At 42.9% G+C, this 26,310-nt stretch overlaps 1 pseudogene; it reads right to left on the bottom strand.

Annotated features, from left to right (window-relative positions):
* Nucleotides 1–2,658: 2,658 nt before the first annotated feature.
* Nucleotides 2,659–22,291, bottom strand: LOC103642360 (uncharacterized; annotated as a pseudogene).
* Between the last annotated feature and the right edge of the window lie 4,019 nt (nucleotides 22,292–26,310).

Genomic DNA, 26,310 nt, shown 5'->3' with positions numbered 1-26,310 from the left:
CAGGGGTTCTCCTCTACTTAACCTCTCGCAGAGGGAAGCTGAAGGAGAAGGGTCGCATGCAGCACGCCAGGAGACTGGCAGCTGAAGGACAAAGGTCTCGCATGCAGCTGACGAAGAGACAGGCAACTGAAAGGTTTAACCCGGAGTTGAAACTCCCACGGTTAATGAGTGCTAAAAATTAACACAACCACACCACGCCCGCTCTCCTGCCTGCCTCGCCTCGCCTCGCCTCGCCACGCCACTCCCGCGGTTAATGAGTGCTAAAAATTAACACAACCACACCACGCCCGCGCTCTCCTGCCTGCCTCGCCTTGCCACACCTCGCCACGCCCGGCTAGAGCCCGGCCGGCGGAGGTGGCGGCGCGCGCGCGTGTGGCACACCCTTGTCTGTTTCTTGACTTCTCAAGTTAGGTGGAATAATTCTCACCATATAAGTCAAGCCAAAAGATCCTTGGACTTCCAATATGGTACTATTAGTATTCTCCACCATTACACACCATAGAGTTTCTTCAATAAATGGGCCAAGCCCATAAAAGATCCAACAGTATAGGCTTGAATGTTTGTTCTTATGATAATTGCTTGATTCGGTTCTTTGATTGAGTGTGATGGGTTGTGGAGTAATGTCCACAATTGCATCTGCATATACATATAGGCTTAAAAATGTGTTTATAAGATAATTAGCCAACCTAGATTATCCCCATTCAAGAAAATCTAGTATCACATATCTATCTTATCTTGGCAGATTCTATCTTACCTTTGGAGATTCACCTTATAAGCCTAGTTATCCCAATATAGACATAAAACAACAGATCAAAGCTCTTCCCAAGATCCTTCAGTTTATGACCAGCTACTAGTCTATCTATTCTGCTTGCTAAATTATTCCCCTTGCAAAATCGTCTTACCATATATCTCTAACCCAGATGGTTAATACCAGGAGGAGAGGCGGTATCGATCTACCTGCCAACAACCATCGCAGGAGGATTGTTAACCAACTACAACTAGAGATGAATCCTCCACCGAACCCTCCACCGACTGGAACAGATCCCGTTGTTACCGGTCAGATGTAGCTGCTGCAGCAAATGGCAAACACCATGACAGAAATGCAAGTGCAAATTCGACAAGAACGATAGGTGATGCGCCTGGAGCGGCAGGAAATACGACAGGAAATGTGGCAAGAACGCCAAGAAATGCGCCAAGTACGACAGGAACGACAAGAACTATCACCTCCACCACCATCAGCTCCACCTAGGGATAAGCACCGGGAGATTATCAACATTCTCTAACTCTTCGGATCCACTACAAGCTGATGACTGGTTGAAATCCGTGAACAAGATGCTCAACATAGCCCAATGTACTGATAGGGAGAAAGTACTCTATGCATCGGGTTGCCTTACCGACCCCTCTGCACATTGGTGGGATACATATTGCACTGCTCACGCTGCTGCCAACACCATTGCCTGGGCAGAATTCTCCACTCAATTTAGGAATTACCATATTCCTACTGGCCTTATGAAGATTAAAAGAAGGAGTTCCTATCCCTTAAATAGGGAGGCATGTTCGTAAGTGAATACAGAGACAAGTTCGTCTAGCTATCCTGATATGCTCCTAGGGAGGTCAATGACGATGAGAAAAAGCAGGAGCTATTTCTGGAAGGTTTGATCGGGCGTCTGATACCGTTGATGGATTATGTGGAGGATACACTAGCGCAAAACAAAATTTTCGACCCCATAAACCAAGAACTACTACAATTATAGGTCATGGAATTATCACTAGACGCGCAGGGCAGCGGTAGACGTCTCGATGTAGACGAACACGTCGAGCAGTGTCGTGCAGTCGTGGAGTCCTTCGTCCTCGTGCGGTTCGTCCTAGTTCTCCAGATACAGCACCTCCAAGGTATCCACACGTAAAGGCACTACAACACATGTGACCTACATTTAGATTGTGTCACAAACAATGGTATTTTTGTCATAGCATAAGTGTTTGTGATGACTTTATGACAAAAACACTGTTGTCACAGAAGTGCCGTGTTAAAGCAACTTCTGTGACGAACGAGTAAGAAACGTCACAGGTTGAATGACGATCATCGTTTTTGTCATTAAATCTATGACGCTCCAAATCATCATAAATAAGGCGAAAACGTCATTAAGTGTAGTAATCAGTCGGTTGCCACGTGGCTAATGACGTGGAGATATGACATGGAAAGTGACGTGGCAAAGTTTTATGACAGATATATCCATCGTAAATACGTTTACATGGATGCTAATGTGGCCATAACTTCGTGACAATAAATTTCGTCATAAAATGGATGACGTGGCAGATGACATGTCAAATAAACTATGACGAAATTTATTGTCACAAAAACACTTGTGTGGCAGATGGCGTGGCAATCATATTATGATATTTTGATTCATCACTAAATATATTGAGGCCCACAACCATCCAAAACATAATGCATATATTTCAAACATAATACGTCCAACACATAAAAGACCATGATTCATAATCCTTTAACCTAACAAGTACTAAGAGAACACATAATATCCAGAAGTTGCAATTCCATACAGCAAGCATAAGGATAAAAACAGCTGCAAAGTTCTGTGAGATGGATCTTCGAGATGGTTGATACCAACACCTTGGCAAGCATACTTAAGGAGCCATCTAACTATGATTGATGCTTATTATTTGTCGAAGGAGATTGGTATTTTCTGCTAAGGACTTCTTCAAATCCGCAATTTCAGTTGATTGATTAGCAATGGTTGCCTCGGATGCTTGTGACTTGGCCTTAAGTGTTTCCATTTCTTCGTGAAGTCCATCTTTTTCTTGTCTCTCAGTGTCCAATTGAGACTGAATCTCTTGCATCCTTGCTGAAACTGTCCCAGTGTTGCTTCTCTTAGAGGACGCAAGACCAGCATTGCAAAGAAATTTACTTGAATCCGACAGCACATTGGAAACAACTTCTATAGAAGACTTTGCGCACTCTCCATCTTCAACTGGTGCTGCCACCATTGCTTCCATAACACCCTAGCATAAAGATTAAAACTTAATATAGTGTAATGCATGTTCAGGAGTCATAACAAACAGAAAAACTACTCACTATAGCTTTCTGAACGGCTTCACTAAATCCTTTCTTCTTGCTGCAATGCATCTCCTTAAAAAGATCAATTGCACTAGGTTCAACATCTTTATATTTTTCTTGCCTCTGAAATGATGTCAAATAAATTGTGTCAGTATGGAGATCAAAACATAAGCTAATAATTCATCACTTGAAAAAGCATGTCACCTTTCTACTTGCCCCAGAACAAGGAAAAATCAATTGAGGGCATTCAACAAGGTTTTATCATGGGTTATTAAATGATATAAACAATATACATCAGCTAATACAAATATCTTACAGGTATTTGGCTGCAGAACAAATAATACACATATCATATAGCTACTACAAATGACTACAGTAGTTGTGTTGGTCTGCTATAGCTACATTGCTCGTATTTGGCATGTTTTAGCAGCAGCAACTAATACAAATATCTTATAGCTAACACAAATGGCTGCAGCATGAAGAACTGGCCTATTGTTGCTGCAATGCTGGTTAGTATGTTGACTACAACAGGTAATACAAATGACTGCATGAACCAAATTTGATGCATACATAACATAATTAGTTTCTTACCACTACATAAGCTTTTGCAATGTATGATTGAGATCCTGTGCACTGTGCAAACTGCACTTTCTCACGATTAAGTTTGTTCTTGACACAATTGTTCTGTATGGAAAACACAACCGTTAGGTAGAGAAATAGAGATAACTAGAAGCAAAGCGCGACACCGCTCCCATGTGGCTGCGTATAGGGCATAAGACATCAGCAGCAGGCATAACAATTTATGTATCAAAATATGCAGGCTCATGTTACAAGATTGTTTAGTTTGAAATATTAAATGCAGAAACCAAGTTAAAAAACATTTGATAGTGAAAACATAAAATTCTCAACAAATCAAGTGCAAAGGAAAATGGTTAAGTCATCCATTTATTTAAAGCACAAATGCTTTACTACATTGTCATCACAAAGGCTGAAAGGGAATGGCATCTTTTTCCTATGTCCTTCAACTTATCGATATTTTTTTCATAGTTTAGCACATGAGATTATTAGTGAACAAAAAGCATTTTCCCCTCAAATTCATGAAACACAACGCCTATCACATGATTGGATTTACTGCCTACACAATATCATGGATATGGCATTTACTCCCAAAAGATAGTACATGGATACATTTTTACTAATTTTCTAGAAAGTAATAATACACATCAATTGTAATAGCAGGAACAATATATTAGCTTGAGATTATGTTATTTTGCTCTATCCTAAGGACTAAGGTGCCATTCCTATGAGCCAAGTGAAGCAGCATTTCAGATGCTCCACAGTGCCATTTTTCTGGCCAGCACTAGCACTATCAAAGAAGTGCTTGCTATTAATCAGAAGATTGAGATTTCCTTAAGTTATAGTCGTTTTGCCATGACATATGTTCAGATCTTAGGAAATGGTAAAAAAGATGGGTCTAATCTGGAAGAATTATTGTGACACCCCAGGTGTCAGTTTCGTGTCATGTCGGGAGATTTGTCCCTAACGCGAATGCTCAGTGAAAATTTCTATTTCTCGATCGTGTCTATCTCTGTCTATCAGGCTTTCTCTTGGAAGTTCACCGAATTCGGAGTTAATCGATCGCGAGAAACAACCAATTTTGGAGCGTGTTAAAACTTTTAATCCTCAGAACTCATGCAGACTCGAAGATCATTCTCGAATTATAAATCTCATCTGAAGCTCTTTAAATCAAACTCTCGACGACTGTTATCTGATCTGAGCCCGAATCTAATTCCTGAACTTCGATCTATGTTCGACTATTTTAATCTGAGTCCGTACTCTCAAACGGAATGCTCAATATGTCGTCCTCTAATCAATTTTATCTGACTCAGCCAAATATCTCATGTCCGAACCGAACTCAAAACCCCATATCGACAACGATTTTAAAATATCACGATTCGCCTTCTCCGACTAAAAATCCAAAACCGATCAAATCTCAGGACGATTTATTTTCGAATCACGAGTAGGGAATTATTTCCAAGCAAATTCAAATCAAACTCTCGACCGAGTTTTTTTCGCCCGATCTTCCAAAATCTATTTCGCTCTGTTCTCCGTAGAGACGAATTTCGCAGGAGCATTTGTATTCCGGGAAATAATTAGCGATCCGATAATCCGTGTTTAATCAAAACACCATAAAATAAAATGGAAATAAATTAGCGCGGTCCGGTTTTGCGTTTTGGGCCAAGCCCATTTGGCCCATTTGAAACCCTAACCCTAGGGTTTCTCTATAAATATGGACCCCTTCCCTTGCCCTTGGCAATTTTGCACTCTCACCCCTCCATTTTTTCCCATCCGCCACCTTCTTTCTTCCCTGCCTCTTCTTCTTCACGGCAGCAACAGCCACCAGCGACACCCTCCCTGCTCCATGGGCGCGGGTCTCTCTGCTCCAACCATGGCCACCCAGCAACAGCGCCATTCTTCCCCCTCGGCTCCCTGGGATGCAGCAGCACGCCATCGCAGGAGCAGGGCCCCCAGGGGAGCGCCCCCTTATCCACGGCATCGGCGGCAGGGAGCTTTTTCTTCCCCGCGCGTGGGAGCTCCATGGCCGAGCTCGCCCAAGCCTCCATCGCTGTCGGCCTCTAGGCACCCGAGATCCACTGCATCTCCACCCATTCCCTCTCCCACGCCATCCCTCTCCCTCCTCAAAAACTCGGCGCTCAGGCACCTCCCAGCCATGGCGCAGCGCCTCTGCTTTCCTCCGTGACGCCCAGATTTTTCCAGTAGAGAGCTTCTTCACCATGGCCGGACCTCTGCCTTCTACCTCTAGCTCATCGCCTCTCTGTTGCAGACTAGCGCCCCTTTCTTCTACCTCTTGCCGGCGCCCAGCAGCAACATCTCCCTCCCCCCAAACTGCTCTCGCCATGGCCGGATCCCCCTGTAATGGACGCCCCCTGTTTTCTCCCTGCGCAGCTCCATTTCCCCCATAGCCGTGAGCTCCCCATCTGGCCGCCATCCACCCGTGTGCTCGGCCTTCCCAGTGCGGCGTCTACCGATCCGCGCAGCAGTGCCGGTCCGCAGCAGGGAGCCCCCTCCTCGCTGTCCTCCGTGGTGCCCGCCGGCTGTTCGACAAAATGCGCAGCAAGTCGCGCGATGCAGCAGGCCATCTGCGATGTCGTCAAAACCCTTGGTGAGAAACCCCCGCTGTTCTCGATGTTTATTTTCCGATGTGTGTGATGTTCGATGAACTGCCGCCAACAAATTTGTGTGTTTTCGCAGCTAGTGGTCGACGTCGCGCTTTGCCCGTTCGACGAAATACCGAGCCATGTGGACAATCATGCGTCTAGTCACGACTCGTTCAGGTTGATTGATTTATAGTTTATAATACATATGCTTTGGTTGATGTCGGGCAATGCATGTATATATGTGGATGTGTGTAATATGTTTCGGCTATACACGTTAGTAGGATCGCATTTGCGGTTAAAGAACAAGCGGTTGTTGATATGTGCGATTTGTAGTTGTATAATTATATTTTGGTCGATGTGGTGTACATTGGTGTTGGAATGTGTGTGGGTATAAAAATGTTTTGGTTATATGCCGAAGCAAGGTTGCCTTAACATTTAGGTAAGCAAACGTGTTGTGTTGTTTAATATGATGAGTAAATTGGAAATACATGGGATGCGAAGATTTAATTAGTACACGTATGTGCGTGTGTGCCGTGGTGTATTATAGGGATGGTGGCGTAAGATATTTGATTGAGGTGTGCGGGTATATGCCGTGATATGGTTATACTCGCAACGGGGAAAGATGTATGTATTGTGACACGACGCTTAGGTCGCTATTATATAATCGTGTGAAGGATGTTCGTGATGGTTGTGTGATTAAGGAATGATGTAGTGGCAAGCGAGAAGTAAGTTTAATTTTTCAAACGATTAGTGGATAGTATCTATCGGTGTTGTCATGACTTTTGTTGTATGGCAATGTGATGCTTCGCTTTGTCAATCATCACATTCCATGCCCCTTTGGATAAATAAATGTCTTGTTGATCGGTTAGAGGTCTTATACGAGTGTTATCGCAGTCCAATAATTATTGGAGGCAAGTAGCGTTCACAAGTCGGTCCTTGTTAAAATTGAAGAACAATCCGCTAAGACATACACATAAGTGCTTTAGGTCCCTCAGTAGCCAATGTAAGTCTTACGGGGTTTTATGCCAGGTGTTAATGCCTCTATGTTAGACTTCCTAGAATATGGTGTTTTAAGTGACTTGTGTGTTGTCCAGTTTAAGTTGAGAAAAGGTTAAGAAACATTAATTAACCTGCTCCCACCCATGTTTTGAGTTGAAATGTCTGAATGGGTTGCTAAGTCTTATGCTTTGATTAGCCAACTAATGTTACATAGGAGTCAATTGCGTAAGTGATTGTGATATATATGTGGTGTCTTGGACTGCGATAATAATAGGCAAGTCGACGTGTATGTCGTATGGCGGGCTATGCCATTCCTTTGGTTAATCAACTTGTTAGATGGCTTTGGTTAAGCTCGTAGTTACGATGAATTACTTGTTGTGGTCTAAAAGCGTATGGTTATGATCGCGGGTAAAAAGTAGTAGTGCTCATGTGATGTCTAATTTAGAACACAAATTGTTGAGTGATTATCGTGAAGAATGCATTGTTAATTGGTTGTAGTAATTTTAGTGCACTAAATGACTTGAATAAAATTGGCAAGTCGACTTGTTGGTTCTAATTGATTGTCTTAACTCGAATAAATAGTAAAGCGTTAGAGCAATTCAAGTTTCTCGAAAGCGGCGATTCTTGAATTATATAGGAGCTGAAATTTATAGATTGCTGTTTTGGACTGCACGCACTATTTTAGTTGTGCTGTATGTTTGATGAAATAAATTGTGTTTTCTGTAGATATGTGCTATAGAAAAGTGGTAGATAACTTTATTATCTTGCTGGTGTTAAAATTTGACAGCCATAGGTCTGACAGTTTAGGAGTTATGCTTTTTTCAAATTCAGTAACTGAATCTGTCCACTTTCTGTATAGATTTCAGAAACTGCACTGTTTGCATGAGTTAATGTTACAATCTGTTTATGGTCATTATAAGAAAGTTGTAGGTGCTTTTCTTATCTTTCTTGTGTCAAAATTTCATAACCACAGGCCTCATAGTTTAAGAGTTATGAATTTTACAAACTGCTTGCTGTGTTCTGTCCACCGTCAGAACAGATTTCGAAAACTGTGTTGTTTGACTTAGTTAAACATTGAGTCACTTCTTGGTGATTATAAAAGTTATGAGGTGCTTTTGCTGAGCTTTCCAAAAAGTCTTGGATCACTCTTTTTGGTGGTCTGAAAATTTAGTTATGGATGTTTAAATTCTGAAGACTGAATCTGTCCAATTCTGGACAGCAAAGCCTTCTAGTGTCTTTTGTCCTTAGTTAAATATTGAATCACCCTGAGATGTTTATAAATGATATGTAGACAGTTTTATTACCTTTCCAGAAAGTCTAAGATCACTTTGTTTGGATGCCTGAATCTTCAGTTATGAATTTTTAAAGTCACAAGTCTGAATCTGTCCAAATCTGGACAGTGCTGTTGTGTTAACACCTTTTGACCTTGCTAAGTGTTTAATCATGCTATGATGACAATACCAAAGTTGTAAGCACTTTTCAAGCTTTCTAGAAAGTCCTAGTTTACTATTTTTGGTTAAATATCTTGTGAGTTATGACTGAAACAAGTGACTGCTGTATTGCTGTCCAAAAATTCTGTTAGTGCGCTTTTGATTGTTTAGTTCATCATTCTCACTAAAAATGTTTGGTTTGCTCTTAAGTAATGTAGACTAGCCATGGTTAAGCTAGAGATGACATGTGTGTCTTGTTTTATATGTTTCTTGCTCTAGTTGATTGCGATATAGGAGTTCCATAGATATTGACGCTTATATCCTCTAGTGAATTTGTGTTGTCGGGGATGCTTTCGTATGATCACTAGAAAAACTAATGAAAAGCCATACCCAAACACATAAAATGCGCATACTTGTGATGTCTTAGTTGCGTTGTGTAAATAAATAAAATGTTGTTGTCCTTTTAATGGTGTTAATGTTGATCGCCGATAACGTATAGATAACTAATGCTAGTGTGTGGTTGTTTACGGTGTCTTACGATTTAATGTTTAGTTCGCTATCGTCTATTTTGGGATTGTCTTGTGATATATTTCATTATATTCATACATGTGCATCCTGCATCTCATTTAGGACCAAGAGATGATGATCGTGCAAGTGATGTGGTGCCAACCCCAAGATGCAATTGGTGGACGACCCAAGGAAGGATGGACATAACCAGTGGATGCTCGCCAAGCGAGTACCTCCCCCAGCAAACACTATCTAAGTGTTAAGTTAAACGCAAGCCCCGGTTTTATGCATAACCGTTTATATATGCTATTTTACTACACTTAATGTTTGTAGGCTTGTACTGTGCACTTAAGTGTAGGAGTTGCCTGAAACCCTAGTTGCATGAACTCAGGATTCCTTTGAGATGGATACTAGTATGCTAGGTCGAGTAGCTACTTTAATAATTAGGGATCTCGGTAGAAGTCGAGTGATTTTTCTAGCACTCGCGCGAGGTCAGGAATTGATTGTATCCACTTTGATAACAGAATGATGATGGTCTGTGGACACGGATCCATGGGGATGCGTGGTCTACGAGATGAAATTGGAATAAGGATTAACGTGCGGATACCAGTGTCAAGCGTTTCAACGTACTAAACATATGCCGAGAAATATGGTAAATCGGTAAGCCTAGTACCTGATTGAACCTGGCAGCAGATTGCCCTCCTCACGCGATCTGAGACGTGATCTCCCATTCCGGTTATGGTGGGTACAAGTGCGGTCACTGCACGACGGCGGTCGGGGTCAGTGAGGCATTGTACGCCAAGGCGGTGAGCCCCTCTCTGCTGACGGGGAATCGATGGGGACGGTTGATGTGTGTGGGGATGGAGTGCCTCGCCACGTCGTGTGTTTAGGTTTACCTTGCAAGGATAAAAACTCGATTCGAATCGTCTGCTTCTCGCAGCTAATGAGACTGCTTGATCCATTGTACTGCATTGAGTAATAAGTGGAAATGAGTTGACTGGCAAAGGATGTTGATTTGTAAAAATGTTTGATACCATGTATGACTAGCTAGGTACACATCTAGTTAAAAAGGAGCATACTAAAACTTGAAAAAGCTAAAATATGATTTTAGACTCAGCTAGTGCTTTTGGCAAACCAAACCCCTCAGCCAAATAGCTGCATGTCTAGAGGTAGAGGAGTAGACTCCTCACACTGGGTAAGTCTAGCTGAGTATTAGTATACTCAGCCTTGCTTGTGGCATAATTTTTGCAGGTACATCCTAGATTTGGTTGATGGTGTGACTTAGCCTTCATCCCTGCCACCGGGATAGACGGTCGAGTGGGTTATTGCTTCCGCAGGAGAGGACCAGGAGGAGTAGCGTGGCCAGGCTTCGCCATGTTACTCGGTTTTCTCCGTTAGTTATTTCCGCTGCATTAACATTCATAGTATTATTTCTGAAACTCCGATAATGTAATCACTAATGATACTTTCTTAATTTATGGTATTATGCTTTATTGTATTTCTCTGTGCCTCACCTTCGAGTGAGCTAGTGGTATTCGATCCTGGTTAAGTGGCTTTATCGGACTAGATCCGAGGGACTGACGGGTTATTCATGTTTAAGTGTGTTGCTGCCCTTAAGGGTGCGACTTGGGCACTTAAGCTGGAATAATTCGGGCGGTTCCGCCACAGCTGGTATCAGTGCGAATACCATTACAGAGAAGTCAATTAGTCGTAATTGCCAACCTTTTCTAAAGTAAAACTTGCTTAGAAACCAATGTTGGATAGATGTCAGGACGGTAAGGCTAGGCCTAGGACGTGAAGCCTTAGGAAATAGATGGGTAGCTAGGTGGCTATTTATATAGGCCATAAAGGCTACTACTATTAATAAGGATGCTGTAGAAGCATCCGAGAAAAGTTAGATAGGTCTGAGAAGACGACTAGAATGAGCATGCATCATGATTGTCGCATCATTATCTTTTGTGCATCAACATGCTTCTCTCACCATTATTCTAATAATAACTTGTGAATAATGTGATGTACTGCTATGTTAGGAACTATAAGAAATGCTTTACCTTGTGTCAGATTGGTAAGTCTTGACTAGGTTGTGTTAGGTGCTTCTCTTGTCTTGCTAGCTACGTGGTATTGTAATTATTCAACCCTTTTTGCCCCCAACCAGCAAAAAAATAAAAAATAAAAAGTTGTTTGTTTTGCTCATGAAAAGACAACCCCACTTTAAGCAACCTAGTGGTTAGCAAGTGAAACCCTTTAAAAAAAATCAAATCACGTGCTTGTTTTGGTGTTTCTAGCCCTTGTGTGTTTTACACTTGAAATTGCACATGCACAACTTATAGACACCCCACAGCTTGACCGCTAGACCAATCCAAGTCTCCTTGTGCACTTGTGTCAAAAAAATATATATTTGTTGTTGGTATCTAGTTGCGCAAACCCTATCAAAAACATGTTTCTTTCCATAAATCCTTGCCCCTAAAACTTCGTAGCATTTCTGTTGGTCATCCTAGCTGATCCTGTTTGCCTACCTCTCTTTCCACCTAGATCTGGTAATCTTTTCCTTGTGAATCATGTTGTGACCTTATCATCCAAACCTCCGGATCCTTTAATAAATCTGTTTGTTATCTGGTTATCTGCTATAACCTGTTCTCGAGTATCAGATGTTGATCTGCCTAAATCTCTCATTTCTGGTCAGTCTCGTACCCCTCCTCCGAGGATCGTGAAGTTGTTTTATCGATTTTATCTTTAAGCAGTGTATCCATTTGGTTCAATGGATTATGCTGGTATCTTTGGATCTCTCATGTCTATAAAAGCTCATCAATCTTGATCTCATGGTTGGTACCTTCTCATATCAAATCTCGTACTAATCTCTGGCCTGATAATCTCCGTGATGATCATAAAAGAGTGTATAGAGTTGAATAAGATTCCCATGCGTTGCTCTTTTGCCAAAAACCTATGTTCCAACTCCTGTCATGATCTTATTTTTTTCTGAGCCATACTCTCATGGGCTCCATCTATTTATGCCATGTGAATTTTCATTGGTTACGTTTGGTAATGGCATCATGACTAACGACTGATGGTGCCGCGACGAAATCGAGAGCCTACTATGGTGCACACATGGTGGAGCTGCTCGGCACGCGCTAGTATCACGGTTAATAGTCGTGATCCATTGTGAGACTATACCGATGTGCTGTCTTTCGTGAACATTCTTTCAGAGTGATCGCTGCATTTTGTCTCAACATGCCGCGATATTCTATCCAATTCTATCTTCATTATCTTGTCAGATCCCATCTCATACATTTGCATCTATCTCCAGCCTGGGAGTTACATGCTTCTCCACCCTTAAAGCTCCTCATTCGAATCTCGGGACGAGATTCTTTTAAGGGGGGAAGGCTGTGACACCCCAGGTGTCAGTTTCGTGTTATGTCGGGAGATTTGTCCCTAACGCGAATGCTCAGTGAAAATTTCTATTTCTCGATCGTGTTTATCTCTGTCTATCAGGCTTTCTCTTGGAAGTTCACCGAATTCGGAGTTAATCGATCGCGAGAAACAGCCAATTTTGGAGCGTGTTAAAACTTTTAATCCTCGGAACTCATGTAGACTCGAAGATCATTCTCGAATTATAAATCTCATCTGAAGCTCTTTAAATCAAACTCTCGACGACTGTTATCTGATCTGAGCCCGAATCTAATTCCTGAACTTCGATCTATGTTCGACTATTTTAATCTGAGTCCGTACTCTCAAACGGAATGCTCAATATGTCGTCCTCTAATCAATTTTATCTGACTCAACCAAATATCTCATGTCCGAACCGAACTCAAAACCCCATATCGACAATGATTTTAAAATATCACGATTCGCCTTCTCCGACTAAAAATCCAAAACCGATCAAATCTCAGGACGATTTATTTTCGAATCACGCGTAGGGAATTATTTCCGAGCAAATTCAAATCAAACTCTCGACCGAGTTTTTTTCGCCCGATCTTCCAAAATCTATTTCGCTCTGTTCTCCGTAGAGACGAATTTCGCAGGAGCATTTGTATTCCAGGAAATAATTAGCGATCCGATAATCCATGTTTAATCAAAACACCATAAAATAAAATGGAAATAAATTAGCGCGGCCCGGTTTTGCGTTTTGGGCCAAGCCCATTTGGCCCATTTGAAACCCTAACCCTAGGGTTTCTCTATAAATATGGACCCCTTCCCTTGCCCTTGGCAATTTTGCACTCCCACCCCTCCATTTTTTCCCAGCCACCACCTTCTTTCTTCCCTGCCTCTTCTTCTTCACGGCAGCAACAGCCACCAGCGACGCCCTCCCTGCTCCATGGGCGCGGGTCTCTCTGCTCCAACCATGGCCACCCATCAACAGCGCCATTCTTCCCCCTCGGCTCCCTGGGATGCAGCAGCACGCTATCGCAGGAGCAGGGCCCCCATGGGAGCGCCCCCTTATCCACGGTGTCGGCAGCAGGGAGCTTTTTCTTCCCTACGCGCGGGAGCTCCATGGCCGAGCTCGCCCAAGCCTCCATCGCTGTCGGCCTCTAGGCACCCGAGATCCACTGCATCTCCACCCATTCCCTCTCCCACGCCATCCCTCTCCCTCCTCAAAAACTCAGCGCTCAGGCACCTCCCAGCCATGGCGCGGCGCCTCTGCTTTCCTCCGTGACGCCCAGATTTTTCCAATAGAGAGCTTCTTCACCATGGCCGGACCTCTGCCTTCTACCTCTAGCTCATCGCCTCTCTGTTGCAGACCAGCGCCCCCTTTCTTCTACCTCTTGCCGGCGCCCAGCAGCAACATCTCCCTCCCCCCAAACCGCTCTCGCCATGTCTGGATCCCCCTGTAATGGACGCCCCCTGTTTTCTCCCTGCGCAGCTCCATTTCCCCCATAGCCGTGAGCTCCCCATCTGGCCGCCATCCACCCGTGTGCTCGGCCCTCCCAGTGCGGCGTCTACCGATCCGCGTAGCAGTGCCGGTCCGCAGCAGGGAGCCCCCTCGCTGTCCTCCATGGTGCCCGCCGGCTGTTCGACAAAATGCGCAGCAAGCCGCGCGATGCAGCAGCCCATCCGCGACGTCGTCAAAACCCTTGGTGAGAAACCCCCGCTGTTCTCGATGTTTATTTTCCGATGTGTGTGATGTTCGATGAACTGCCGCCAACAAATTTATGTGTTTTCGCAGCTAGTGGTCGACGTCGCACTTTGCCCGTTCGACGAAATACCGAGCCATGTGGACAGCCATGCGTCTAGTCACGACTCGTTCAGGTTGATTGATTTATAGTTTATAATACATATGCTTTGGTTGATGTCGGGCAATGCATGTATATATGTGGATGTGTGTAATATGTTTCGGCTATACACGTTAGTAGGATCGCATTTGCGGTTAAAGAACAAGCGGTTGTTGATATGTGCGATTTGTAGTTGTATAATTATATTTTGGTCGATGTGGTGTACATTGGTGTTGGAATGTGTGTGGGTATAAAAATGTTTTGGTTATATGCCGAAGCAAGGTTGCCTTAACGTTTAGGTAAGCAAACGTGTTGTGTTGTTTAATATGATGAGTAAATTGGAAATACATGGGATGTGAGGATTTAATTAGTACACATATGTGCGTGTGTGTCGTGGTGTATTATAGGGATGGTGGCGTAAGATATTTGATTGAGGTGTGCGGGTATATGCCGTGATATGGTTATACTCGCAATGGGGAAAGATGTATGTATTGTGACACGACGCTTAGGTCGCTATTATATAATCGTGTGAAGGATGCTCGTGATGGTTGTGTGATTAAGGAATGATGTAGTGGCAAGCGAGAAGTAAGTTTAATTTTTCAAACGATTAGTGGATAGTATCTATCGGTGTTGTCATGATTTTTGTTGTATGGCAATGTGATGCTTCGCTTTGTCAATCATCACATTCCATGCCCCTTTGGATAAATAAATGTCTTGTTGATCGGTTAGAGGTCTTATACGAGTGTTATCGCAGTCCAATAATTATTGGAGGCAAGTAGCGTTCACAAGTCGGTCCTTGTTAAAATTGAAGAATAATCCGCTAAGACATACACATAAGTGCTTTAGGTCCCTCAGTAGCCAATGTAAGTCTTACGGGGTTTTATGCCAGGTGTTAATGCCTCTATGTTAGACCTCCTAGAATATGGTGTTTTAAGTGACTTGTGTGTTGTCCAGTTTAAGTTGAGAAAAGGTTAAGAAACATTAATTAACCTGCTCCCACCCATGTTTTGAGTTGAAATGTCTGAATGGGTTGCTAAGTCTTATGCTTTGATTAGCCAACTAATGTTACGTAGGAGTCAATTGCATAAGTGATTGTGATATATATGTGGTGTCTCGGACTGCGATAATAATAGGCAAGCCGACGTGTATGTCGTATGGCGGGCTATGCCATTCCTTTCATTAATCAACTTGTTAGATGGCTTTGGTTAAGCTCGTAGTTACGATGAATTACTTGTTGTGGTCTAAAAGCGTATGGTTATGATCGCGGGTAAAAAGTAGTAGTGCTCATGTGATGTCTAATTTAGAACACAAATTGTTGAGTGATTATCGTGAAGAATGCATTGTTAATTGGTTGTAGTAATTTTAGTGCACTAAATGACTTGAATAAAATTGGCAAGTCGACTTGTTGGTTCTAATTGATTGTCTTAACTCGAATAAATAGTAAAGCGTTAGAGTAATTCAAGTCTCTCGAAAGCGACGATTCTTGAATTATATAGGAGCTGAAATTTATTGATTGCTGTTTTGGACTGCACGCACTGTTTTAGTTGTGCTGTATGTTTGATGAACTAAATTGTGTTTTCTGTAGATATGTGCTGTAGAAAAGTGGTAGATAACTTTATTATCTTGCTGGTGTTAAAATTTGACAGCCATAGGTCTGACAGTTTAGGAGTTATGCTTTTTTCAAATTCAGTAACTGAATCTGTCCACTTTCTGTACAGATTTCAAAAACTGCACTGTTTGCATAAGTTAATGTTACAATCTATTCATGGTCATTATAAGAAAGTTGTAGGTGCTTTTCTTATCTTTCTTGTGTCAAAATTTCATAACCACAGGCCTGATAGTTTAAGAGTTATGAATTTTACAAACTGCTTGCTGTGTTCTGTCCACCGTCAGAACAGATTTCGAAAACTGTGTTGTTTGACTTAGTTAAACATTGAATCACTTCTTGGTGATTATAAAAGTTATGAGGTGCTTTTGCTGAGCTTTCCAAAAAGTCTTGGATCACTCTTTTTGGTGGTCTGAAAATTTAGTTATGGATGTTTAAAGTCTGAAGACTGAATCTGTCCAATTCTGGACAGCAAAGCCTTCTAGTGTCTTTTGTCCTTAGTTAAATATTGAATCACCTTGAGATGTTTATAAATGATATGTAGACAATTTTATTACCTTTCCAGAAAGTTTAAGATCACTTTGTTTGGATGCCTGAATCTTCAGTTATGATTTTTTAAAGTCACAAGTCTGAATCTGTCCAAATCTGGACAGTGCTGTTGTGTTAACACCTTTTGACCTTGCTAAGTGTTTAATCATGCGATGATGACAATACCAAAGTTGTAAAGAACTTTTCAAGCTTTCTAGAAAGTCCTAGTTTACTATTTTTGGTTAAATATCTTGTGAGTTATGACTGAAACAAGTGACTGCTGTATTGCTGTCCAAAAATTCTGTTAGTGCGCTTTTGATTGTTTAGTTCATCCTTCTCGCTAAAAATATTTGGTTTGCTCTTAAGTAATGTAGACTAGCCATGGTTAAGCTAGAGATGACATGTGTGTCTTGTTTTATATGTTTCTTGCTCTAGTTGATTGCGATATAGGAGTTCCATAGATATTGACGCTTATATCCTCTAGTGAATTTGTGTTGTCGGGGTTGCTTTCGTATGATCACTAGAAAAACTAATGAAAAGCCGTATCCAAACAAATAAAATGCGCATACTTGTGATGTCGTAGTTGCGTTGCGTAAATAAATAAAATGTTGTTGTCCTTTTAATGGTGTTAATGTTGATCGCCGATAACGTATAGATAACTAATGCTAGTGTGTGGTTGTTTACGGTGTCTTACGATTTAATGTTTAGTTCGCTATCGTCTATTTTGGGATTGTCTTGTGATATATTTCATTATATTCATACATGTGCATCCTGCATCTCATTTAGGACCGAGAGATGATGATCGTGCAAGTGATGTGGTGCCAACCCCAAGATGCAATTGGTGGACGACCCAAGGAAGGATGGTCATAACCAGTGGATGCTCGCCAAGCGAGTACCTCCCCCAGCAAACACTATCTAAATGTTAAGTTAAAGGCAAGCCCCGGTTTTATGCATAACCGTTTATATATGCTATTTTACTACACTTAATGTTTGTAGGCTTGTACTGTGCACTTAAGTGTAGGAGTTGCCTGAAACCCTAGTTGCATGAACTCAGAATTCCTTTGAGATGGATACTAGTATGCTAGGTCGAGTAGCTGCTTTAATAATTAGGGATCTCGGTAGAAGTCGAGTGATTTTTCTAGCACTCGCGCGAGGTCAGGAATTGATTGTATCCACTTTGATAACAGAATGATGATGGTCTGTGGACACGGATCCATGGGGATGCGTTGTCTACGAGATGAAATTGGAATAAGGATTAACGTGCGGATACCTGTGTCAAGCGTTTGAACGTACTAAACATATGCCGAGAAATATGGTAAATCGATAAGCCTAGTACCTGATGGAACCTGGCAGCAGATTGCCCTCCTCACGCGACCTGAGACGTGGTCTCCCATTCCGGTTATGGTGGGTACAAGTGCGGTCACTGCACGACGGCGGTCGGGGTCAGTGAGGCATTGTACGCCAAGGCGGTGAGCCCCTCTCTGCTGACGGGGAATCGATGGGGATGGTTGATGTGTGTGGGGATGGAGTGCCTCGCCACGTCGTGTGTTTAGGTTTACCTTGCAAGGATAAAAACTCAATTCGAATCGTCTGCTTCTCGCAGCTAATGAGACTGCTTGATCCATTGTACTGCATTGAGTAATAAGTGGAAATGAGTTGACTGGCAAAAGATGTTGATTTGTAAAAATGTTTGATACCATGTATGACTAGCTAGGTACACATCTAGTTAAAAAGGAGCATACTAAAACTTGGAAAGCTAAAATATGTTTTTAGACTTAGCTAGTGCTTTTGGCAAACCAAACCCCTCAGCCAAACAGCTGCATGTCTAGAGGTAGAGGAGTAGACTCCTCACACCGGGTAAGTCTAGCTGAGTATTAGTATACTCAGCCTTGCTTGTGGCATAATTTTTGCAGGTACATCCTAGATTTGGTTGATGGTGTGACTTGGCCTTCATCCCTGCCACCGGGATAGACGGTTGAGTGGGTTATTGCTTCCGCAGGAGAGGACCAGGAGGAGTAGCGTGGCCAGGCTTCGCCATGTTACTCGGTTTCTCCGTTAGTTATTTCCGCTGCATTAACATTCATAGTATTATTTCTGAAACTCCGATAATGTAATCACTAATGATACTTTCTTAATTTATGGTATTATGCTTTATTGTATTTCTCTGTGCCTCACCTTCGAGTGAGCTAGTGGTATTCGATCCTGGTTAAGTGGCTTTATCGGACTAGATCCGAGGGACTAACGGGTTATTCCTGTTTAAGTGTGTTGCTGCCCTTAAGGGTGCGACTTGGGCACTTATTCCAAATATTGGAAGAATTATAATGAAGGTCTAATCTGGTTTATTCAAAATATACATGTGTCCTGACTTAAATAGTATTTGCTAGGTAATATTACCATGGCTAGAAATACTAATCTTATAAGTGAGAAGGATCAAATAAATAATATTTATGAAGTTATTGACTTAGATTTTTAAGAAATATATTGAACGGAAATACGGTGAACATATTATCACCAGATATGTATGTAGCTTATATGATCGTGATATCATCAAAAATATATTTATGCCTATTGTGTAGGGGAAATCCAAATTTAGCACAACTATTGATCTGATGGGAAAGATGGAATGGCATATGGTAGTAGAAGAATTAATAAGTATTACCAAAGAATGTTACAATTTATGGGAATCTGAATATAAAGATATGAAGTGGAGCTCGATCTCAAATACCTTGTGGTTTGGGGTAGACCACAATTGTTCCAACTCCCTCCATTGATCATCAGTCATATATGAAATGGGCGATGTAGTCCTCACTTGATTTGCAGGAACTCCAGTGAAGTACTTTTTTCAGCCTATACCTCCATTGGCGTTGTCCACCTTTTAGCATATCAACACACGCATCTTTGACTGCCCTAATGTTAACATCCATGGTGAATTGACCCTAGCAAAGAAGTGGTGTCTTTAGGATACTTGATTGAAAACGACAATGAACAAATGAAGGAAAATTTGACTTACAACAAGCTTGCCAATGTAGTCTATAATTTTACCCTCGTTCTCTTTCTTCTTGTACTCCTTCTAGTGCGGAAATATTGGAATATGTTGCCTCAGTACGATCCCACCCTATGATGCAAACTTTGCAGCTTGAATAGGTGCCTCTGGCCTTCGCTTCCCATCAGAGATTTGGATTGGAATCTTAAAGCCTAACCCTCTGCTCAAGGATTCAAGTTGTTTGCCCCTACTTCTTTGCCTTAGTACCAATTATGGTGATTAACATCATAATAGGCAAAAAGATATTAAATTACGAAACTAGCAAAAAAATCTTGTGAATGACAAAGATCGGATGTGTTCTGAAGCATGTGTGCATTTTCCTAAGACAGAGCGGAACATATAATAATTTCTAGACAAATATACAACTTCATTACTCTAGCTTTATTCTATGTTTAACAACTCAATAATCAAAAACCAAGTATTAGTTGCATCTATTACCTACATAGGCATTCTAGAATTGAAAAGCTGCATATACAGGACCTATTACCTACATAGGCACTCTATTACATGAAGATCTTTGTACTTAGGCTTTTTAACAATATTATAGATAACTACTACAGATCATGAGATTTATAGGATAATTTATTTGAGAAATTGTAGATTATTTGATACACTAATAAATGCATTGAATAACAATCAAATAGAAACTATATATAAAAAAATCACTTGCCTTCATCTGTGATGTGGTCATTGATCTCATCTTGTATAGGAGAGCTAGGTTGTGCAACAACAGTCATGACTTGGGTGTAATCTTGCTCAGTGGCAACACTTGAAGTAAACTGTGTTGGATTAGTCAAGTTTTGGAGGGATTCTTGGTTTGTGGTGGCTCTTGAACCGTTATGTGTAGTAGTAGTTAGGCTTAGAGAAGATTGTTGGTTTATGGCAGCACTCCTTTGCCTAGTGAATCTAATTTGTTGCCCATGAACATCAGGGGCCACAACCCTTTTAGATCCTTGTGTTCCTTGTGTAGGTTTGTCAGCAACATCAGTGGAGTTATGGCTACATACACCTTTTGCAACATGGGAATCTTGTAGGAATAACACAATAATCATGTGCATATCAATTTGTTTGCAAATGCAAGTGTAATGATATATTTATATATAACATGAGGAAACAAATAGATGAATTACAAACTTGCTTACCTCCTCTTTCTCGGAGTCGTTGCTCTCCTCACCGTCAAACAAAGACCCTGATTCCTCTGGACCACCATTTTTGCTCCTTACTCTTGTACCAGTCATCAGCGTGCGTAACTGATTAATCCCAAGCCTTTGGAACATCTGATTATTCCTCATCACATTTGCTGCCCTCTGTTTCTCATATTCGGTAGGAGTGATTTCTGTATATTGATGACATGATTTCATAAATAATAAATCACTGAAAAACCAGAAAAGAGATATGTGTGTACTAACCCATAAAAGCACAGTAGCAAAAAATAAAAACTCTAAAAACATTACAGAAGAAGTAATGAAATCCAAATTTGAAAATGGATGGAATAAGCCCTACATATTTTATTAGTAACGTATACTATACAAAAATATCGTTGGTCTGTTATTATTACTAGTGGCAAGGCAACAACTATTTGTTGACAACTTGACATTTGAAGCGTTTACAAAAAAACTGGCATGAATGGAAAATTTATGGCTGCTGGTACGTACAATACAAAACAAAGAAACCACATTTAAACTAGGTAAAAAATCTTGAAGGGATGCACTCAATAACATTAGGTCTCTTGCTGGTTTTTCATTAAAAAAATCTTTGGCAGTGTAATAATTGGGTTTGCAGTGTAATAAGTGGGTTTGCAAACCTTGCTAGCCGATCAAGTATAATAGAATCTCAACTAGACTTACAAACATTTTGTGCTAAATTGAAATCAATAAATACATGTCATTTTAGACCCAACGATCCCATCATACCAAATAGATCATAAAAACTACAAATGTTGAAGGAGTAAAGGATGATAAAAAGTGAGGCTCTGATGAATAATCAAATGTTGTAATGTACATAGAAATACTGCAAACATAAAGCATGCCATCAGGTGCACTTTTATGGCTGCAAATCTGTAAGGGAGACTTTGCCACAATTGACATATTGCATCACACAAACAAGGAGCAAAGCTTGCTGGGACTGTGATCAGATGCCGGTTAAAGAATTGACCAAATAGTCATTATTTTTTTTGGAGAGTTGGAGGAGGTGCTAGAGTTGACAGACATGGCTGAATTTCAGATGTGCACGGTTCACTTATTCCAGAAGATTGCTAGTTGCCTGAATAGCTCTTATTTTCAAGTGAGATTCACTCTTTATTTTTGGGCTTAAGTTTAGTTGGTGGTCACTTTCCTATATGAGGCTTTAGGCCATGCGACATTCATTTTTACCATAGAATTGAAAATGCCCTACGATCTGCCTCATATCAGTGTTATTATGTCGCAGACGCAGTCAAAAGTATGTTTCTCTGGTAAGTTGTAAACTAATCTGCTACAGACGCAACCATAAATAATAAATCTGATACAAACACATCTAAAAACAGAAATCTGCTACAGATGCAGCCATAAATCAAAAATATGCAACAGACACATCCAAAAATCTGCTACAGACGTAGTTTTGGTCGATGAGATTGAAAAGGGAGGAGACTTACTGAGTTGAGTTGTCGAATCCGAGATTGTAATATACCTGCTGGCGATTCCCTTGTGCATCATAGTCCCTTCCTCCCTAGAGGCATCTTCGTTTTCGGATGAAGAAGCTGAAGGATTGGGAGGCTACGAAGCCTCCTGTGCCAAGGATGAGGAGGTAATTAGTTAGGGAAGTTGGGAGGAAATAAGCCAACTGATTTGCTGCAGGTGATGGGGAGCAAACGCCACCGGCCGCGCGCGTGGGGGTGGGGCTGCGCCCAGGCCGCCGCCGCCGCCTGGACGTGAATGCCGTCGCCACCTGGACGACTCGGGTCAGGGGTTCGGCTGCTCTGGATCGGGAGTCAGGGCTGTCGGGTGGTAGCTGGGATGGGGATTGGGTGATTGGTGAGCAGGTGATGGGGAGCCAACGCCGCCGGCCGCACGCGTGGGGGTGGGGCTGCGGCCAGGCCGCCGCCGCCGCCTGGATGACTTGGGTTAGGGGTTCGGCTGTTCTGTATCGGGAGTCAGGGCTGTCAGGTGGTAGCTGGGATGGGGATTGGGTGATTGGTGAAGGGATTATGAATTAGACAATAGGTGGTTACCGAATCTGGTGCGGCGGGAAAGTGAAAAAAATGCCGCCAAATCCCACGGATAAGACCAAAATTAACAAAATGACATGATTATAGAACTCACTATTGGAGTAAAACAAATTTGTTGGATCCTAAATAAATTAAACCAGGTCCTATTTTGCCTTTCAGGACCTATTTTTAGGACTCTTTCTTGGCAATGCTCTAATGTAATAAAAAACCAATTGAACAACTTCACATAATTGACGGATACCCATGGGCGAGAGGTAAATCTCATACCTAACTTATTTTATCATGGGTCAGGTATGCGTGAGACTCGTGGGTTAAATTTTGTGCCCAAATCCAACATGTCGGATATCCGGCGGATACGTGAACCCGCGTGTAAAAGTGTCATCCCTAGTCACGCTCGCACTCGATGACGACCTTCTCGTAGGCACGTGCATTAGTGCCAGGAAGAGACGCATGGCGTGCAAGTGGGCCAACTCGATGGCACGAGATCGACAATGCTTTAGGCCACGCGGAGCCCGATGTTGAAGCGTGCGGACTAAGATGTCATCGAGGACAGAGGGCTTGCGTCGGTGGTGGCGAGCCTATCGTTTTCTTGAACTCTGAAGGACAAGATATTGTATTTACCTATATAGTACCTTACACATGCCTTCACAAGAGCTGTGGCGAAGCTTATCACCGCCCACATTGACGCGGTGTATGGGGGGCTTCCACGACGAGGCCTGAGGTCGTGCTCGCACTTAACGTCGACCTTCTCGTAGGCATGGGCATTGCTGCCATCTTCGAAGAGCAGCATGTGTGCAAGTGGGACAACTCGATGGCACGAGATGGCAACACTTTAGACCATGCGCAGCGATGTCCGATGGTTAGGCGAGCGGACTATGAGGTCGTTGAGGACGGAGGGGCTTGTGTCGGTGGTGGCGAGCATATCGTTTACTGGAAATGTACAGGACAAGACACTGTATTTACCTATAGTAGTACCATATGCACGCCTTCACACGAGCTGTGGGCCAACTCGCTGGCACGAGATTGACAATGCTTTAAGCCACGCGGAGCGATGCTCGATGGTGACGCGCGTTGACTGTGAGGTCGTCGATGACGGAGGGGCTTGCATCGGTGGCGGCGAGCTTATCGTTTACCTAAACTCTACAAGACATGGCATTATATTTACCTATAGTAGTACTTTACACATGCCTTCACGCTGGTGTAGACCATGCGCATCTACGAGCAAATCTGTCCACATCGTCGTTCCCCATCTGGATGCTGCTAGCTTGTCCCTCGGCCGCCAGTTGGTGAGTACTGCCGGTTGAATGCTACGCTTATTCAGTTAACCACTTTTACAGGAACTATCTTCCTCTTCCAAAGTTTAGCTAAAAATAGTACTCCGTTTAGTCAAGAACATTTATAATTATGTACTCTTTTAACATGTGCTAATCATAGTCACTATAATTTCCATTGTCCAATGCCACTTTAATGTTGTCTAGCAAAGTATGTATTTTTACAGAAAGGCGTTTACCTTCATGCACTATTTTATTTGTAGAGATATGTTTTGGTTAACAAACAAAAAAGTACTCAAATTTGTTATATCTCTTTACATCAGCCATTTCCATAGAGCTATGTTGTACGTAAAAAACATACGCATATTAAAAATATGCAGTTCACATGTCGATAACTATGATGTACGTGCAAAAAAACATACACAAAAGAGTGCGGCATCCACTAGTTTTTTCTAAGATGGCGGGAGCGGAGGCGGTAAATAGCCCGTCGTCCGTAGGTGGCCCACACGTAAGTGAGTCTGGAAACTTTAGGAACTTTCTTCTTCCCTGGGTTCGGCATGAGTTCCTCCCCCAAATCGCTGGTGCGCACCGTTTACCTTGATATAGTAGTCACCGTCTTACAGCCACCACCCACCAGGAAGGCCTTCCATTCCCCCTCGGTGCTCAATCACCGCACGCACCGGCTCCACTCCTTCTCCCCTGCCTCTCCCTACCCAGGCTCGACCTCCCAGTGCTAACATCGCTATTCTCCATTGGCAACCACATCACAGTCCAATCCACAGCGCAGTCCAATCCGCGTCGGGGTGTGGGCGCTGCGGTGGAGGAGGGGTCAGACGAGGCGGCGAAGCTGGTGCGCTCGCTGCTGTGGAGGACAACCGACGACAAGGAGCGGTTGGTGTCGGTGCTGGACAGCCTCCATGAACCCGCTTGAAGATAGTTGCTCCAATCGGTCACATCGCTCCTTTCCCCTTCCTCCCGACAAGAATAGGGTAATGACACCCGGTCAGCCGACGATGAGCTTGCTGTCCTGAGGTGCCCCGCCCATCAAAAGGATCCAAAGATGAATCTAATAGGTGTTACACGTTGAGCTCAAGCATAGGTTACTTACTAATGATGAGAATGTGGAGGATGCTGGCCACGGTGTGCTGCGGTTTGGCGGCACCACCCAAATCCGGTGAGAAATTCCCATGCTCCCAGCCACCTATATGGCCATTTGAGGTCTCGAACGTGTTTGGTGTGCTCTAGAGACTTTACTCAACCGTCAACCAAGCCCAAAGCGGTGCTCCTGGCGAGATGCTCAAGCGGCGGACCCCTTTTCCTCATATTGCGTACCCAGGGGAAGATGTCTCGGATGATGAAAAGCTTAAGTTTTATGGTGCGGGCGAAGTTCGGATTTGATCCAACATGTTGAATCGCACGCGCGGATATCATAGCGGAGATCGCGGCGCTTGTTGCGGAGAGGTAAGCTAGCCCTGGTGCATGCGCTAGGGCAAGGGAGGGGATAGATCCGACATGCGGGTCCCACCGAACCGAGGACCCTGAGAGCGCGTGGTACATGATGTGTGGGAGGAAATCAAATGATGGGCTGCGATTTAGGTGAGAAGGGAAATCAGAGAGGTGGGCCGAGCAGGGGCTATTAGCCCAAACGAGGTAAGGCCGTTTTCATTTTTTTCTTTTTCGTTCCTTCTCCAAATTTGACACTCCAATTCAAATTTAAATCCTGTTTGAACTTCAACTTTACAAACATCCAATAAAAATCCCAATATAAAGTGTGAAACCAAGAACAAGGTATGTTTCTAGACTTAGTGAATTGATTTTGTACACTAACATGGTTATCTAAGTGCTAGAAACCGTGCCAAGAAAAGAAGATTCAAATTGGAGAAAAGTTGGCAAAGGTCAGCCAACACCAGCTCGGGCCTGGCAAACCGGACTGTTCGGTGGTGCATCCGACAGTGTCCGGTGCCCCAGGCTGGCTCGGCGTCAATTGGGCGCTCTCGGGAAAAGAGAATGCGACATGGCTATAAATCACCGGACTGTCCAGTGGTGCACCGGACTGTCCGGTGAGCCAAAGGCGCTCGCGGCCAACGGTCGGCTGCGCAATCCGCGGCAACGCGTGGCCCGCAGCAACGGTCGGTTGGGCACCCCGGATTGTCCGGTGTGCACCGGATAGTGTCCGATGCGCCAACCAATCCCGAGGATCAACGATCGGCTGTGTCCTATATGGAAGGAGATCGCGCACCGGACCACTACAGTGGCTGC

This window comes from Zea mays, chromosome 10, assembly GCF_902167145.1.
Source record: "Zea mays cultivar B73 chromosome 10, Zm-B73-REFERENCE-NAM-5.0, whole genome shotgun sequence".
Taxonomy (NCBI): Eukaryota; Viridiplantae; Streptophyta; class Magnoliopsida; order Poales; family Poaceae; genus Zea; species Zea mays.
Note: the sequence above shows the minus strand (reverse complement) of the source record. Positions and strands in the feature narration are given on the sequence as shown.